This window comes from Emydura macquarii, unplaced genomic scaffold (genome assembly GCF_026122565.2).
Source record: "Emydura macquarii macquarii isolate MOO-44397 ecotype Brisbane River unplaced genomic scaffold, CSIRO-AGI_Emac_v2 contig_1119, whole genome shotgun sequence".
Taxonomy (NCBI): domain Eukaryota; kingdom Metazoa; phylum Chordata; order Testudines; family Chelidae; genus Emydura; species Emydura macquarii.
In genome coordinates, this window is record NW_027131256.1 from 6,998,958 (window position 1) to 7,018,890 (window position 19,933).

Below are 19,933 nucleotides of genomic sequence, written 5' to 3' on the forward strand. Positions count from 1 at the left end.
ATATATATAAGGTAACAAAATTGGGATTAAGCCTTCTTTATTTACTGAGAGCTGGATTCTAATCTCTGTTACACCAGTGTAAATGAGGGAGTAACCTCACTGAGATCTACTTCTGAGCTAATAAACTGATCTAATTCTAATTTATGGTAAATCAGCCTAAGAGCAGAATGTGGCCCCAAGTAACTATTAAGGCCTTTGCTTTTTAAATATATAGATGATGTGGTTTCTGGAATATCCTTCAGAGCAGATTCCCACAGTCATGTGCAGTTGCTCTGACATCACTGTAGTTCCCAGTATGACACTTTTGGAGAAAGGAAAGTAAATAGAAAGTCTTTTAAACAGAATCTATCTGTCTTTGTCTGTGTAAGGGTAAGCTTCTTGTGTGGTACAGCAGGTATTGTGTTAGGTCTGGTTTTGTGATCTGGAAGGGAAAAATAATGAAATTCACAGATGATACTGAACTGGGAAGATTTGCAAACACTAGTCGACACAGAAGAATAGTACACAGAGACCAAAGGATTAAACAACAAAATGAGATTTATCTTTGAAAAATGCACTGGGGAACAGACTCCAAAATACGTGTAAGTAAGAAAAGTAAGAATTCTGTGAAGTGGTGCTGCAGAAAAAGACCGAGGGTGGACAGAGGGCATCAAATTAGCTATAGGTTTGCACTATGCCTGCACATGCCAAAGACGTCGCATCATGGAGAAAAGAAGTAACAGGTAACACTTTCAAAAGTGCCTAAGTGACTTAGGAACCCAAGTTCCGCTTTCAGACAGGTCCAGATTTTCAAGGTATTTAGGCACCTAACTCCCCCTGGGGTTTAAACAGGATTTAAGCCCCTAAGTCCCTTAGGCACCTCTGAACATTTTTACCTTTAGGCACTTAGGAGCCAACGTTGTTGGGCTTTCTACAGGAGGTAACTAGATGAAAAAAGAGGGCCTGTGAGGTACACGTCAGTCTAGATTAGTGACACTCAGACCGAGGCTTTCAAGCCGCAAGTGACTCTTTAAGGTGTCTCCTGCGGTTCTTTGCAGCACACGATATTAAAACGCTGTGTGATTGACTATATCGCACTTTAGCAAATGAAACAATGGATTCACACTACGGGGGCTCTTTTGGGTAATGTTGATCGTTAATTGGCTCCTGAACCACTGAGGCCTGCGTATCACTGGCCTAGATGATCTAATGGGCCTTTATGGCCTTAAACTCTATGATCTAGTCTGATCAAAATGGAGGGAGTTTACAAAGAGAAACAAAAATTAGGGGGGGGAGGGCTTGTAGGATGGGGTGAGTGGTGAGATAAAATTAAGAAAGCTAAATCAGTGAAATTTGACTAAATGACAGTGAAGGAGGTAGAGGAGCATGATAAAGACATAAGATCCAAGGAGGAAGAAGAATTATTTAATGTGATACGTAACTCGCTGTTCGGTGTGTGTTACACGTCCCCCTCTAAGTGGTCCACAGAGTACATCTACTAGCTACCAGAGTTACTCCTTTAGTTACTGCAGCGAAAGAGGCTCATGGTTTTAGCATTAGAGGGTTCTGATTCAATCCCCAGGGATGGCACATACTGGTGGTCGTTACATGATACACTGGGTTATAACTAGGAGAAATGAGAGGAAACCAAGAAATGGGAAATTGAGGCTGAACAGGAGGAAAGATGTCTTGATAGTCAGGTGTATTAGGCCGTGGAATGGTCTCCCCAAGGGAAGTGGTTTAGAAGCCCCATCACGTGGGATGTTTAAAGTTAAATTAGAAAAAAAAAAAGCACTGAAGTGATCAATGCTGCATTGTCTGGGAGAAGGACAGGATGATCTCATGATTAATGTATTATGGATATCTGTGATCGCCTTTTCTTTTGAAGGTTGTAGTCATATTCCATGGTAAAGCCATATGGCTAGATTTACAAAGGTATTTAGATGCCTAACCTGTTAGATTCCTTGTAGGGTTTTCAAAAGTACCTATTTGCCTGTTTACCTTTGCATATCTGGCCCAATGTACCTAGGTTTGTTTTGCATCTGGGGTAAGTGCAGAGGAAAGGGTTCAAGTGATTTGCCAAAGGTCACATAGATCTTTTCTACACAAGATATTTGCAATGGTTTAACTTTGGCACCCAAGGACCTCTTAATGCCAACTGACAAAGGGGCGCAGAGAGGTTACAGGAATTTCCTGATTCTGGGATGTACGTTCTGGTTCACCAAAGAATGTCACGTGAGGTCTCAGATGAAAGCTGGTGACACACTAGTCATCAATATCATCATGAAATGTATGTACGGATGCTATGTAAGGAGTTGTGCATCTGTACCAGAAGGTTATGTTCTTAAACAAAAGTTAAAAGCAGGTCACCAAAAGGTGACATGCCTTAGACCACTTCCTCCAGAAGGGAAGTAGGAGGAGTCTCTCTCTCTCTCTCTCTGTCGGGATGCAAATTAAGCACTGTCAGTTAACACAATGGATGCCTGCTTACATACAAGTCAAATGTTAACGAAGTGGTGTGAAATCAACAAGAGAGGAGCACACAGGAAAAAAAATAAGCCACAGTGGGTTATCTTGTCAATGAGCAAAAACAACAGACTTTGGGGGTATTTCTAGAAGGCAAAGAAAACACCCTCGCACTCTGCACCTAAGAAGTAAACAGACAGCGCATTTGCATTCATGAAAACGAGGTCTCAGCCAGCTTTGGTTGAAAATGCTGAAAAGAACTTTGTGTAAGACAAAACTTCCTTAGACAGGAGGTTAACCTGTTTTAAGTTCAGTCTCTAGAAAGTGTGTTTTGATTTGGTTTTATATGTAACCATTTATTTTCAATATTCTTACTCCGTATTATTGGAATCTTTAATAATAGAGATATTTATAATGAAAATGAGAATAAGTTTAAGTGCTGTGATGTCAGCAAAGTGCTGGTCCTGAGCTGTATCTTACAAGCTGGTGTGTACTAGTCCTTTGGGAACAGCTGACTTGGTAATTCTGTGAGCGTTCAGTCAATCAAGGACTGGACACTGCAGTGACTGCTCCAAGGACTCGGGGGTTGGCGTGTACCTGTTGCTATTGACACAGACAGAGTGAGGCTTGCAGAGACCTGGAAAGCAGTGCTGGTGTTGCCAGAGGCTGGTGGATTCAAGGAGTTGACCCACATCGGGCACAGAAAAGTCTGCCTCATGCTAAGGGCAGGTGGTGATAAGGTGGCCTCAGCACCCTGGGGAGAGTCTCACAGACAAAGTTTTAAAACTAAAGTTAGTTAAACCAGTGCAAACCTCTGTGTGAACCTTCTTATTTCAGTGGAAGAGTGATTTAGTGCAGGTTAGCTTTAATTTATTCCTGATTGGTTTAAAATAAAATGAAATAATCCTGGTTTAAACTGAAAGGGGGAAAAAAGTCTGGCATGGTGGATTCGCACCATTTTAAAGCAGGGTTTGTTTACACAGCAGCTAGGAGGTGCATGCACTGGGAGTTAGTCCTCCCAGCTGCTGTGTAGACAAACCCTAACTGGCTTTAAATCACAACCTTCAATAAACCAGGGGAACTTGCTCATGTAAGCAAGGGGTTTAACTGCCCATCTGGAGAGTGACCTAACCCACCCCATGCTATTAATGACTGGCTGGCTGCTTATACTCAGCAACTCAAAGTACAGGACATTAGAATAGTGTAATGGCAACAGGTGCGAAGTCATTTTTGCAGGTGTTTTACATTTATTCAATGTCATTTTTCTCTTCTTCTGTGCTCTGTGCAGTTCAACCCTTGGTAACCTGCTGCCAGTAATACAAGAAAAGGTCCCCACGATTGTTTAAAAAATCCTCAACGACATTCCTGTACCATGTGGCATTCTTGCGGCACAGCATACTTGAGAGTGACTGTGGAAGAAAGATTTTAGCATTCATGGGGGATGGCCTCTATAAAACTCACAAGTCATTATTTATTATTCTTCAGCGTCAGCATTGTCAACAATGCAAGTGTTTACTACAATTAAATTCCAGCTTAGGTTAGTGCTTAGAAACCATAATCCTTCAATAAAATTAAAATCGTGTCCGCTTGTCTATCACGAAGTTAAATGTCATAACAGAAATCAGACCGCAGATGTCACATTAACTAGATACATTAATTATTATTATTATTAATGTAAGTGGGTGCATGACACTTTACAATGCACACCATTTGACATAGGTTCTTGCAATCAAAGGCCCTAATCCTGCAAATTGACCTCTGTGTGGAGCTCCATTGAAGCAGTGGATCAGAGTTTTGGTTCTGGCAAAGATTTAATACACTCCTGCCCTCTTCAAAATGTGCAGCTTTTCTGTAGCCCTCCCTCCCCTTCCGCTTTGAAGGAATGGCATTGAGATTTGCTGACCAGACAGTTCATACAATGAATACTCACTGTTTTTAACAGGTGTTAAATGTACCTGAGCGAACATTATGACCATGCAGTGAATCAAGAGGAATGAATGCAGATCGCATAGAGAGGGTGTGGTGGTAGCAGGAGCAACCTTTGAGATGCATGGAGCTGTAGGGGGTTACGTCATGGCTGCTCAGGGCGTGCAGGAACTTCACAAGCTGGGAAATTTGAACATTGCACAAGCCACAGCTGTAGCTCTGGCAGAATTAAGAGTTGGGGCATTTTATAAACTCTTTTTTGCTGTGGAAGACAGCTGTCCTGCCTCTGACCTATTTTAGATTTGACACCACATACATTATTAGAAGAGAGAGGAAGCCCCATGTTCGTTAATCAGTCAGGCAAATATGACTTGTGCTTTCCATTGACTTCATTGCTGGTTAGTGTTTCTCCTTGGGAAACGGAGCAACTCCTCTCCCTCCACCCCCAGGGAGATCTTCAAACTTTAGAAGAACCTTTAGTATCTCATTGACTCCCAGGGTGGTGGAGTGAACTACCAGGTCCCAGAGGGGCTGCTCAGCACAAGATCCGGGCTCAGATCTGAAGATGGCCCATGGCTAGGGCTTGGGCTTGATATAGCTAAAACCTCATGCAATTTCTTTCAGTTTTTTAGCTGAATCCCAACAGGAAGCAGAAAATGGGCTCATTGTAGTTTTGGATCCATCCCAGAAACAGAACTACAGGGGATCTGAAGAGTCAGATTGCAACCCCCTTGACCTATGAATGGTTCTGGATTTGGCCCATACATTTTATTATATTAATCTGGAAATTCATATTGAAGATTTCCTTGGAACCATAAACCTCCGCCCCTCAACACCATAACTGTGCCCTTGTATTTACAGTGGCATGACAGCACATGATCCTGGAGATAATAATACACTGATTCTACTGTGTTTTCAGCCAACTGCTGCTATTCAATGAAATTCACTTTGGTGGTCAGGAAAACCCCTGCAGGACAAATGGAATTGAGGGTCCAGGATAGTATATATGCAGAAATGCACATGAGCTGCCTAGTTCATGCATCTAAAGTTACAGAAGAAGGGTCTGCTTAGACCCAGATCTACAGTTTATCTGTACTGAGTTTCTGGCTGATTGGTATTAGCCCTTTGGATAATGCTTAATCCCTGGATGTTTAATACTTGGGAGACTGGCCCATTTCCACGGTATTTATGAAGGCAGTGGGGAGCAGGGATGGTTTCGGAGTGAGTGGACTTGGCTTAGGTTTGGTTCTACTCAGGGTCTTATACAGCCCCCATCACTATAGTACATGGGTACCTTCCAGAACTACATTAAGCAACAGGATTAGCAGCTGGCATGTGTGCATGGTAGTGAGACCCTTGGGAGAAACCTGTCCTGCTTTACTATTATTAAGAACCCTTCTATCCCCCCCCCCCCCCCCACCACATATAGCCTCCCACCACACCACCTCCTGTCAGGCCCTTCAGCCCACAGCTGCGAGTTTCTTCAGTCTAGGAGATGAAATAAATCATAGCATGAGCTGAAACCAGGGAGGGAGAAAGTCGGTATGAAGGCCATGAAGCAGTCTACCTACTCAGATGAGGGCAGGAGAAATCTGGTGCTCAGCAGAAGGGATTTGGGTTGTGGAAGAGTCTTCAAGGGTGCGAGGGAGAGAGGAGGAGGAGATCATTTATTTAGTTCCCACAATGGAGCGGGGAAGTACGCTTGGTCTTGACATTTTTAAGTGTTTTCTCCCATATGTTCATTCTCAGTGTAGAAAGGGTGAACATTTATTTTAAAGAGCATATTATGTAAAACCAAACTCACAGTGTGAGCCTGTCCTGCAACCCTTATTTATGCACCCCCTACTCCTTGACTGTCATGAAAGTGAAGCACTGGTGACAAAAAGTGCCATGTCTTTGTATTATATTGTGTTGTTCAGCGAAAAATGGTGAATTTGATGATTCTCTTACCTGGTGTTGTACGATTGTGTAATGGACGAGCCCATTGTTATGAATATATGCAAGATGGCAGAGCTATAGATGCTGTAGGAACTTAGCCCCAAAATGAGGAAACTGAGAACTAGTCCAATCACAGGGTCAGGTTCCTTTGCGTAGAATTTCTTTGGGTTGTGTTTGGTATTTTTATGTGAAAAATCCTTTTACAAAAAATTTAAAAAGACAAGAGACATCTGTATCTAATCATCTCAGGGTTACATACCGCAAAAGCTAAAGGAAGAACTGGCCTTTTCAGTCAATAGCAGTCCTAACTAAGGATAAAAACTTTAAATGATAGTGTTAGCCTCCTCCCTGTGAAGAGAAAAGGCTAACAGAGAAAACAATAGCAAGTGATAAGACAACAGGGGAGCACAAAGAAGCAACAATCTTACAGAGCAACAGATTCTTAAGTATTCTCTCATGCTGCTATTAAGACACTCCAAAGGAGTTGCATAACTTGTAACAGCAAAGATTGAACAGAGCAGCAAGGCCTTTCTTGTTCAAGCATCTGGCTATGGCCAACAGTCTGTGAAAACAGCTATTCATTCAGGGAAGCACATATCTTTAAGATCATCTTTACTTTAGTTGGTTATGCCATTAGCTTTAAAACTGTATATACTGATACACTGGTGACAAAGGATTATTGTTGTCGGATTGATGGCAGGGCTCATCTTGGAGTATCTGCTATTTAAAGGGTATATAAATGTGCTGTATGGAGCTGAGAAAGCACTTCTGCCCTTTTCCAATATCATTTCAAACAACACTGTTGCGTTTGAATTTGGGATCTATTCCTGACTGCCTCTGACTCATTCTATGACCTTGGGCAACTTAATTTCTCTCCCCCTCCCCAACTGTACAATGGGGATAACATTTATCTGCCTTTGAGAAGCACTTTGAATGAAAGGGGCTATAAAAGCATAAAATATAGCATTATTATTAATCACATCTAAGTGTGTTTTTTCCACCATTCACCCCTTCACACCTCATCCACATTGCATCTTGCTGAATGTTTCAGACACATATACTCTACATGATGAGAGCACTTTCTGAACCACCTATAGTTTGGTCACTTTGAAACCATATGAGGCAAAGCTCATGTTTCTCATTCAGGGCCACGTACATTCCAAGTCTGAAGTTTTAAAGATGGGCCATTATTAAATTATCTGAGCACCAAAGGTGGGGGAGGGGAGCCCCTGAAAAATGCCTTAGCAGCTGAACACCCACGTTTTGTCCACATTCAAACAATTCCAACATAGTTTGAACAGATTTTTTTAAATGAAAAACTTTCCACGATAATTTGATTTTGGGCTCAGATCAAATGTGAAAAAAATCTCTGCCAGAAAGGGAATTTTGGGAGAAAGTTATAAGTAACTGGAAAAAAAAAAATCAGGATTTTGAATGGTAACACTATCTCCCAACCATAATTATAGTCAAGGCTCTGTACACTTAGGACCATCTGGACCTAAGTTCTACAGAAAGATTCTTGGATTCTGTGGCAGCTTCATTTGAATTAAAAATAATCAGGAATTAAATATGGAAACTGAATAATACAATCAATCCAATGGCCTCTGTTACTGATTTTGATTTTAAGTGCTCCAGGTTTTACACTTTCCTCACATATTCAGTTTTCAGCGTGCCACAGATTTTAATCTTTATCATAGAAATTGCCAGGGAAAACTCTGGAGGTTTTGGCAGCTGTGGCTTTTGGCACTTCAGGTGCTTTGGGAGGCAGGTTGAGTTTTGGGGTTCAGGGTATTGGCTGGATATTTCAGCTAAAATAATTATAAGTGAAATGGTTAATGTTGATAAGTAAATTGCCATTGTTATGTTTCAGAGTTAACAAACCATTGAGATGAATGAGGCAGTTCACATCTTATTATTATTACAGGTGTCTGCTGACTCAGGAAAGCAAGACTGCAGTGGTTTACATCAAGTCATTTTTTCCAGGGTTTTTTTTTTTTTTTTAATTAAAGAAAGCTAGGACTTTGCCAGTATTCTGCACATAGGGTGACCAGATGTCCCGATTTTATAAGGACAGTCCTAATATTCAGGGCTTTTTCTCACATGGGTGCCTATTACCCACCCATCCCCATTCATATTTTTCACATTTGCTATCTGGTCACCCTATCTGCACACCATGAGCATGCAACAGTTTAATACAAAAGCACAAGCCCCTTGTGACATGAGCTGAAGGAGAATCTCCTTGAGCTGTAGCAGTATTAGGGCTATGCATGCACTTTTGGTCAGTGTTGATTCTAGCTAGTGCATGCAAGTATTGCTGCATCCTACTGGGTGGAAAGTTACAGGTTCATCATTCCTGACTAGAATGTCAGAGCCATGCCCTCCACTTTGGGCAAACGCCAACTCTAGAGCCAAGCTCCCTTAGCAGCCATTTAAGAGAATCTCCATGTTTCTCTGGCAGAGTCATGATCCTAGTACCCCACTGTTTGAATCAAGCCATGCGTTTAATATAGGACTGCAGCTGGTTCTTATTAATTTCCCCGGAATAGTAACTTTACTGTTCTGTCCAACCTACAGGTGCCTTTTGAGTGACAAGCAAGCAGCAAACAGACACCGCAAGGCAGGTAGTTGGCAGGGAAAAGAGCAGCCAATGAAGCAATTGCACAAGGCTTACTTCAAAGGACAGCTAAGTGATTCTTCGACCCTGTCCCTTGAAAACCCCGTCTTACAAATATTAGTTTGAAATTATCCTTGTGGCATAAACTGGCTTGGTGGTGATGGTATGTGTACTGATCTCTCTCCCCTCGAAGGACGATTTTTTTCCCCACCCTCCAGCAGCCTGGTGCATAGTTTCAGCTCGATTTACAATGCCTGGGACTGGGCTATTCCTACAGCTAAATACAACCCTGCTTTGGTTTAATAGGATTAGCTAGATTTTCACTCACCAGTGTAGACGTGGCACACTGGCTCCTGCTGTTCCGGCCTTGCAGGATAAAGAAGGGAGGTGGGAAGAATAGAGGTTATGATCAGGGGTAAGAGGCATGCTAATGGGGGAGGGTTGGAAATCAGAGTTGCCACCTCACTTTTTTTGTTTTAAATTATTGCAGAGTTAGCATGTAAATGTAGAAGGGGCGTAGGGCATATGTGGCTATTTGTGTGTATTTTACCTAAAGCCAACTCTGAAAGTGGAAAAGGGGGATAAGATAAAGATTGTAGTTTGTCCTATAACAGCTGGCTGGGCCGGTGACATTGTATAAGCTGATAAATCTCACTTTGGGAGTTAACAACAGTCACTTCCATGATGAGATTCATTCTAACCTTCCAGAGGCAGGAGGTTTTGGGGCAGGGACTGTCATTTATTCTGTTTTTAAAGCACCAAGCATATTGGAGCCCAGCCTGGTAGAAACCTACCGGTTTTCCGATAATAATAAGGCAGATGCAGAGAATTAGCACTAGATTTTATTTTCAGGTTGGTCCTAGCTTCTCAAATGATAAAGGGGAAGTTATTCCCGCTGGGCAAAATGAAATCTGGCCTGGGGTTTCCCTGTCACTGATGGAGGAGCTTGTGAGCTGCCATTGTGTCTATTGTGGTGTGAGTCCATCAGGCAGAGAGCTCACTAACACAGCCAGTCAGACAATGGGGGTGCAGGTGAAGGAAGGTGCTGCTCAGAAACTTTTGACTTTTTATTAAAAAATTGAAGTTTTTTGTCCAAAACCCAAGTATTCAGTTTAACAAAAAGCTGATGGCTAGGAGAAACTTCGTGGGCAGGGGGGAGAATTGGTTAAATACAAAAAGAAGATTTTTCCATCTAAAAATAGTTATGGAAAAATTTCAAAAGGCCCTATCATTAATTCCTTTCCTCAACCCAGTTCAGCCCATAAAAGACATCTCTTCCACCACGCCTTTCAGCAACCATCTCCTCTAGACATTACCATTGCTTCCAGTTCGCACATCCCCCGGCGTCTTGTACTGCATGTGCACTGTACGGTTAACATCTGTGGTGAGTGCCTTCTGGGGGGGCCCAATGAAGCACCCACCACTCCCACTGAGGCCATTGGAAGTTGAATGAGTTCAGCATCTGTCACTTGCTGAAACAGGCCCTTACGCGGTAAGCTCCTGGAGGCATGGGACTTTTCTTAGGAGCGCCTTGTACAATGCCGAGCAAATGTCTGGGGCTTGACAAACAGGCTAAAGGGGCTAATGTTAACATACTAGAGAAATGAGGAAGAAGTTGGGGGGGGTCTAGGCTGGATATCAGGTAAAACTTTGTCACTAGGAGGGTGGTGAAGCACTGGAATGGGTTACCTAGAGAGTGGTGGAATCTCCATCCTTAGAGGTTTTTAAGGCCTGGCTTGACAAAGCCCTGGCTGGGATGATTTAGTTGGGGTTGGTCCTGTTTTGAGCAGGGTGTTGGACTAGATGACCTCCTGAGGTCCCTGCCAACTCTAATCTTCTATGATTCTATAAGTCTAACTGGATTTCTGTGCCCACCTGAGAAACTCTGGACTCAAGTTCTATTCCTTATAGAGGCCGATTCAGGTTTTTGTACCCATCTTTGATGGTGCTGCTACTAAAAGAAGATCGTGGACTAGATTTCTTTGTCCACCTGAAACTGGCCACCTGTGCAGCCCTTGGGAGGAAAGGAACTTGAACTATAAAAGTCTATAGCCCTTTTAGTATGGAGTCTTCTCTTACATCCTATGAAAAGGAAAGAAAGGGATGTGAACTTGTGTTCCCCATTGGAAATGGAATATTCTACACCTTTCTTTCCCACCCTGACAGTGAAAGAACCATCCTAAATGGGGTTCTTGGGTATTACACTCCAGTACTCCAGATATCTTCTGTACTGTACGTGCACCACAAAAAAAAAAAAAAAAAAAAAAAAAAAAAAAATCACTCAGTATATCATTTCCTATTCCAGACACAGGACCAGGGAAAAAGGGATCACATTTGGAGTCTTCAGCAGGCCGTACTAAACAATATGATTAGCTGTAGCAAAACCAACCGCAGCGATTAGTGGAGACAAGCACTGGGGTGGGTGCATGCGTGTGACCCTTCTCTAGCTAACTCCACATTCTAATTGCTCAGCATGCCCTGTAGCTCCACACAAGAAGACACATTGTCTAAATATCCTGCTTGCTCTGAACTCTAAATTAATCAGTTTTGTTTCTGTAAATGGGCCCCCCACACACACACCCTCATGTCCTGGGGTCACACCACAGGCAGCCTGCCTTAGTTTCCCCTCTTGGACTGTTCAAATAAAATTTCACACCAGGCTTTTTTGTGGTCAAAAATACCCCTCCTTGGGGATGGTCCATTAATGTAAAAATCAACTCCAAATAAAATGCAAGATCCCCAAAACAAAGTCCATACACAACAAAGGTGTCTTCTTCCGCCTCCTCCCAAGTCTTCCTTTGGCAGTCTCTACCTGGCTGGAGTCTCAGTACTGACTCTCTGCTCAGCCCTAAAACACTCTGATCCTTAGGCATTTCCCCCATTGCTGCAGCTGCCTGCTGCTTTTTATAGGGCAAGCACCTGATCGCTCCCAGGTGTCTCCCCTTAGTCATCACAGATGGCTGGCCTCAGGCCATTAGGGGCAAGCCATCATGTTATAGTGTTCTCGGTAACTGGAGGAGTAGAGAAAAGGAGGCACAACTAACCTGCCAGCTGTAGTAGAAAGCGAAAACCTAAGACACAAGGCCTAGTATGATCGGCCAGCGCCTCAGGCCTGAGCTAAGCACTATTATGAAGCAAAGTTAGCAGAAATCAGGAAACTGGCAAGAACACAGCTGGTATTGCAGAACACACACATTCCTGAAGAAATGCTAGGCACAGAACACGCAATGATACCAGGAATGGGACAAGCGCATTCCTCAAAGAGAACAAGGACATACTTCCCTCACCCCCAAGGTCAAAACAAACAATATGATAGAGATGTTTTGATTGAACCATTCTGTACAAAGTCAACAGTGGTATCTTGCCACATCAGAGGGTGGCAGTTACACACATCAGAAGGGCAATACGCAACTTGTTTGTATCAGTGTATAAAATAGGATCTCTAAGAAAGCGTCTTTGTCTGGCCAACTGAGGACTCTTTGGAGAAGGGGACAAATCTTTCTTATAGAAATAATGACAATACTGTGACGCTGGCAGACCAGGTGCCAGCTCATGCCCAGGCCCCTAGGCCTCACTGAACACTGACATTTGCAAAGCTGAAAGCCAGTCTGGCTTGCCTGTGTGTTGGTATTGTTAAAATAGGTATAAATTATAAAAATGTGGTTTTAGACTTATGAAATGCTTGAGAGTTACCGCATGCGTTAATCTTACTGATAATATCTGTAGCCCATGTTGTAAAGTAGTATTTAGGTGTTCGTTCTGAAACTGTAACACACAAACCCACCTAAGTCAGGAGAGAAGCATTACCGAGTCTGAAATACTAGTTGTCCACCAGAAGTGTCATCTGCCCAACAAAAGAAAACCGGACAAGCCATTGCGACGAAAAAAAGCCATCAGGACAAAAGACTTGGTCAATTGCTCCTCTCACGCCCATGAAAAGGAGGTGCAGGTGGACTCAGCCCAGCAGCTTGAACTCTGGGGGAAGGGAATAAAATTCCTTGACAAGAAGGAACTGGTTTTTTATGGTGCCTGACCTGGGTTAGTCCTAGAGGCCATATAGAGCTTGCATATTACAGCAGCTACACTCACCCTTTGGAACTTCAGACTGTAACTCATGTATGTATGTTTACCCCCTTTAACTTCGCAAACAACTCATTTCTTTTTCTTAGTTAATAAATCTGTAGTTAATTTATTATAGCATTGCCTCCAGGCATTGTCTTTGGTATAGGATCTAAGGTGCAACTGACCTGCTGTAAAATGACTGGTTATCTGGGACTGAGAGTAATCTGAATATTTTTATGCTTTTAGCGTAAAGAACCATCTATCACAAAGGCAAGCTTACCGGAGTACCCAAGTGGACTGTCCGGGACTATACTAAGCCTGTTATAGAGCTTGAGGAGTTCACACTTGATACTTGGTTGGAGAAATCTAAATATAGAACTCACAACCAGTTCAGGGTTTGGGCCCTGCTCTGTCACAGTCTGCCCTGAGATCAGTACTCACCAGAGATGATGCGGGGGGGGCATGCAGGATCACGTGTCCCCCACCCAGATTTGCTGCTTGGCTTGTACTGAGCATGCTCAGTAACAATGCTGAAGTCAGCAGCCCCTCCCCCAAACAACAGGCACAGGTCATCTCTAGTACTCATGCTCATGAATCTCTCCAGACAGCCTGACAAATTCCTTGGCCTTCTGTAGTACCCAACAGCCAAACATTTCATAGAGGGTGTGAGGCTAAATTTGTTGATCTGAGAGGAGCATAAGCATCATCCTCATTTTATAGCTAAGGAAACTGAGGCACAAAAAGGAGAAGTGACGTGTCAAGAATGGAAATAGAACCCAAGAGTTCTGACACCCCTGGGCAATGCATAGGATTGGGAAAGTCTTCCTTTTTGAAGATGAGTCACTGGAGAAACATTCAGCTAGACCAGGAACAATGTAATGCCCCTTCCCCTGACCCAATCTGGTGTGCTGCAATATGGAAGCTCCAGTCTTCACTTAGATGTCACTGAGTAAGGGCCTCAGGATTTGGCTGTGAAAGATTTTCATAGCCCTTGCCAACTCTGTCACTTTGTGCTGATGTAGTTAACAAGGCCTCTGGATCTTAAGACTCAGTGTCATGGTGTATGTGTGATGAAAACCAGACAAACAACACCTATCTGGCTAAAAATAAAAAAGTGTGACCGCCAAGGCTGGACCCATAGTGCAGGATGTGAGTGGTGAGGCGGGATTGGTGGAGCCATGCGTCCATCGCAGCTGTCACCATGGTACACCCACGCCAACATCTCCACGGAAACACAGCACATTTCTAGCTCCTGCATCACCAATTTGTTGCCAGGGAAACGGGAGGATACAAAAAAAAAAAAAGCCCCCAAAAATCCTCAATGACATTCAATTTTGAGACCGTCAAGAAACCCCTGAAAGATTTAAAAGGTGCCTTGATAGGAAGCAGAAATTGGTCTTCTAATTACAGATTCTCAACCAACTCATTTTATTCCCTGGTTATTCTGTCTGCTCACGTCACTGTCTTCCTGCCTTTCTCTGTCTACGCAGGCACAAACACCAGACATCAGAGAAAAGAGAATGAGAAAGAGCTTTTCTGGAGTGAAAGGAGACAGGTTTAGTAGAGCGGGGGAGGAGGTTACTCAGTACAAGCAGAGATAGAATTTGAGATCCCATAGCATAAGAAAGGACATGGGCATAATTTGCAGAAAGAAGGGTGTGTGAAAGCAACACAGAGTGGGGGAGTGATTGCTGTTTTAAGAAGTGTGTGCACACACACACCTCTGTTTGCAGGTGTGTGTGTGTGTATACATGCATGCAAGCAATGTTTTGATATTTGCATGTGAGTTGGTGAATATTTGGGTGTATCAGTGCAGGGTGTATGAGAGAGTATAACCAGAAGTGCATCAGTGAAGGAATGCACTGTTGGAAACCCCAAGTGGTCAAAAATTGAGTTGGACCTCTGAGAAATTATAAGGTTGTCTTAAAAATCATGAGATTTTAAAATACTACTACTAATTGAATTGTTCTTTTTAATCAGCTTCTAATTTGAGTCTTTGGGGTCATGTTTGCAAGCTTCTCTCTTCAACCACAAGGACAAGCCCTAAGTTTCTAGACTACCCATGCAAAAAGCTCAGAATAGCTAGTGCAGAATAGCTACTAAAAAGTGTTTTTGTGCAGTTTAGCTTAATCCACTTTGGAAATGGATTAATCTAAACCACAAAAAAGCACTCCTGGTATGGAATAAAAGTGTACACACAGGGAGCTAATGGGGAATAGTTTGCATTCTCAATTCACACCCTAGCTATTGCGCACTAACTTCCACGTGACTGCCCCACATAGACAAGTCCTTACATTATTTTTTAAAGGAAAGCAGAGGTTCTCATGTAACCACCCGACTCCAGGAACAGAAGCATTAAAAAAAAACCCCATCAAATATTGTGAGACTCACAATAAAATCATGAGAGATTGCAACACTGTGTGTGTGTGTGTGTGTGTGTAAGCAGGTATATCTGTGCAAACCAATGTATGTTTGTGCATGGGTACACCTGTGCACTGCCCTTGCAAGCAATTTCAGTTCAATTCAATGAGACTTGATTGGCACCACACACTATACAAGTGTTGCCAAAGTGTGTCAGAGGCAGATCCCTCAGGTGTCTGTCAGATATTTACCATGCACCCTGCATAGGGCTACATGCATGCATGTTTTGGGGTGGGTATGAGCATGAAGAGGAGTGAGTGTGTGGACAAATGTACAGCTAATAGAGAATGTTCCTTTGTTTCAAATCCACCAGCTGCATACAATAGACACAATTACTGCCTAAATCAATCACACACACTCCCTTCAAAACTAGGACTAGCAACTAAACCTTCATCCCCAAAATTACAGCCCTGTACTGCTTGAGCTAAAGGAGATCACCATTCAATTGCACTGGTGCTAAATTTGTCATACAAATTTAAAGGCAGCATTGCTCACTCATACCTGCCTGACAGCAGGCTTCTCTGGGGAATCAGCTTGCCACTAGCCACATCCCATGTGGCAATCACTCAGCCCATTACCTCCGTCACTCGCTGTGCAGCACCTCTCCTTTGTGGCTTAGGCCTCTGGCCAAACTACCATCCTCCTCCCCGTCTGGGGTATTATCAGAGTCTCAGGCAGTCTCCATCTCCACTGTGGTGACTGTGCTACTCCTGCCTTCCACACCAGGTTCCAGTCCAGGGACCCTCCAACTAGCAGTTCAGCTCTATCCCTCTCAGACCTGACTGCTTCCTAGCATGCCTTTCTCAAGCACCTACTCTCCCCCTTGTATCAAGGAGTGTGACTGTAGACTCACCTCTCTGCAGCCTCTGACCTAGCCAGCTTCTAGGCTTTGTAGAAGCCTGATCTGTTCCTGCCTAGTTTAGCTCCCTTCTCAATCAGTCTCATTGCCCCTTAGCTCCCCAGCAGGTGCAGCCTATGGCTAATTGGCCTCGCTGGCCATTTTAACCTCGTCCGTGCTGGTATGGAGTCAATGCTCTATCACAGAGGCCTTTCATACATGATCACACAAGTTAGACTGGGGGAAAACAGGCCCGTGGCTGCTTATGTAAAATGCTGTTGGATGACCGGAAGTGGTAAAAGCCTTTGTCTCATGGTTCATCTGAAGGACACCACCACCTTCCACAGCAGTGTTGAGGGGCATTAAGGTCAGCACCGAGAGGGAGGAAAGAACTCTGTCTTCTGTCTCATGAAGATCACTTGGGTTTTCCTTGAAGATCTTCCTGTTCTACAGCTCGCCCGGTCTAACCCTGCTTAAGCCTATGAACTCCATCAGTCTGGCAGGCAGCAGTGTAGGCCAGAGAGTCAGACATATAGGCCAGTATTAATGACTGCTAAATTGCAATGGGAGTCCTATATGACAACAGGGGGCATGCACGGTAATGCTAAGAGTTCATCCACACTGAATCCTGACTCAGTTCATGATTTCAAGCCACAGATAGAAAAACGCTGCCGGCGTTGAGGTTCGGACTTCATCCCAGATGGAGAAGAACCAATAGTATCCAAGTACGAATGTCACTATATGCCACGCCTCCTCTGTCCCTTGGGTATTCACTGAATGAATGACAGGATCTGATGACTTCCCTTTCCCCTTTGGAGGCAGGTGTGGAGAAGGGTAATAAGTGTGCTTTTCCAGCATCTTTCCTAGAATACTATGCAACACCACCAGTGCTGGCAGGGCGAAAACCTATTGCAGGGTCACCATGTCCCAGAGGATGCCTGTCGGCAGGCCTCCTCAAACCGGCCCAGTCGCTGCAGTCCTTCTTCGGGTCCTGACCCCGGAGGAGGCCACAGTGCCTTCCTGTAGGGGAAAAGTTCGCTCTCCCGTAGTCTATCGCCCCGGCCCCAGCAGGGCGGGCGTGAACAGCTCTAGCCCCTAGGCAGGGCAGGTAAACAACCAGTTAGTTGCTCTGGCCCTTAGGCGGGGCGGGCCAGCAGTGGTTCTGCTCGGGCAGCAGTAGGGAGGTTGAGGCTCTCCCAGGGTGGCTAGGAAAAAGGTGGGGGGAAGGGGGATGCAGGCCCACCCGTCTCCACTGCGTCCCAGCCCAGGGCCCTAACAGTGGCAAAGGCGTTGCCACTGAGCCAGCAGGGCTCCTGCTGCAACACGCCAGCAGGGTTGCCCCAACCCAGCCACCGTCTATGGCTGCCCCTGGGCTACTTCCTCCCTGTATCCCCCTGTACCTCCTTCCCCAGGGTCACTGGGGTCTGCCATCCGGGGTAGGCCCGCCAGTCCCTCCTCATCCGGTGGCAGCAATGCAGGGATCTCCTCTCCGAGGGGCAGTTCCTCTAGGTCACAGAGTTCCGGGAAGGGTGCAGACTCAGGCAGCTCATCGAGGTCTGGTCCCAACTCTGGGGGCTCGGCAGCCAGCAGCTCTTCCAGGTCCCATCTGGCCTCAGGGGGTGCTACCCACCCAGGGTGCACCGGGGGCTCAGTCCAGTCCCAGGGTTCAGGGGCCTGGGTCCGGTGCCACAGTTCAGGGGTCTCAGACCAGTCTCTCTGGCCAGGTTGTATGGTCCAGCTACAAGATGGCCCTACCCAGCCTCTAGGCCCAGTTTGGTCAGAGTCTCAGCTCCAGCCTAGGTCTCAGCCAGCAGGGCAGCACATCTGCCTCCGGCAGCAGTCTGCTCCTGACTCAGCCCTGAGGCCTGTCTCTTATACTGCGGGTGCCTTGAGAGGCTCCGCCCCACTTTGGCTGATTGGGCAGCTCCGGTGGCCCTATCACAGCCCGGATTTTGGGTTGCCGGGCAGATTGGCCTGCCGGCCCCTTCACAGTCCAGCTGTTTGGTTGTCGGCCAGGCTGCTCTGTGGGGCTATCCCCTGTCCATTCCGGTCGCTGCGGCCCTTCCTCGGATCCTGACTCCGGAGGAGGCCACAGCGCCTTCCTACAATGCCATTACAGGTGTTGACCATTGACCCTGGACCTGATCTTGGAGTTGCTATAGTTTTGAACAGAATATAATCTATCTGCTAAGCATGTTTTTAGAAATCATAATGGAAGTTACCAAAGCTGTAACAGCAATTAGAAGAACCAAAATATGTGTATTAAAAATTGGCTTTGCTATAAGTCTTAAGCATTAAGGGCTTAGAGTGAGGCCTAGTAGAAGTTGGCAGTTGGCATGAGTACTATGCGCTTGACCGAAGCTTATGAAATGATATGTGCTTGACCTAAGGCTACAAAATGAAGCAATATGTATCTTGTGATAATTCAGCAATACAGGTAAACCACAAAGAAATAGATGGTAGCATCTTAGGAGCTTTTTGCAATAAGAGCTAACTTCATTGGCATATCGAAACTATTGGGAAAGGGAATGATGCGAATGATTGGGTCAGCTGTTGGAAATGTAATTATGGCCAACGGGAATTCCACATATGAACAACTGTAACCGTAACATTTGGTCTTCCAGAATACCAAATATGAATGGGGACTGAGACTTAAACAGATGTGGTCCCAGCTATCTGTGAGTGGAATGGAAAAAGGCATACAAAAGGTTGTCAAACCCATCTCTAGTCAGGATACCAGAGGCAACTGTTTCTAAATGGTCTCTATAAAGTTGTAAGTGTGCACAATGTCAGATTGTAAGTATGGACAATTCAGGAAACCACTTCACTGTACTTATCTCATTCTTATACTTTATGTATATTGATTTTTCTATTATTTCAATTATATGTGTCTGTATTAACTAAAGCTCAAAGTTTGTGTGTGTGCTTCACCAATGTCACCGTTTTAATGAACGCTAAATAGCCACCTGAATAAGGAACCTGTTATTTGTGACAGCCTACAATGTAATCCTACCTACAATGTAATCCCAGCCTACAATGAAATGGCATTGTTAGAGCAGTGACCTTTAAAACTGTGCAGGTGTTGTTGCGGAGAATGCCAAGCTAGATGCAGACACTGTACTCATGTAAGAATAAGCAATTCCTGACCTGCCAGCTCTGCATTGCATGAAGTGGAAGTGGAAGTCATAGTACATACCTGCCTCAAAACCCATTATTAAGGGGGCTCTTCTCTCACACATACAGCAGGATGAAAACACTGGGAACACATAACCTGACGAATGCAGCCAAAACCAGATTAAGACAATCTCAGACTGCAGTCACATCCCTCCGTGGAGCTCTCCAAAGCCCCACCCACATACTGTGACCCAGCCTCTGCTTGGGGTGGTAGTGACAGAGGCAACCAACACAAAAACCATCTGTTGGACTGGTAGAGGGGCCACCACAACTCCTTTTGGGGCAGGCTAGGACTTCCCTCCTCCAAGGAACACTGCTCCCTATCTTCAGGTGGGCTCATCCCAGAGGACTCAGTCTTCACCCACCCAAGCAGAAATATTGGTGGGGGCCACTGCAGATACGACTCCAGAAGAGGCATGAGGTCATCTGATGCCTGGCTTTGAGACCAAAACACTGGTGGGAGATGGGAAGACAGGAACTGCTGTAATGATACAGGAGATGTATGAGTCAGTGAG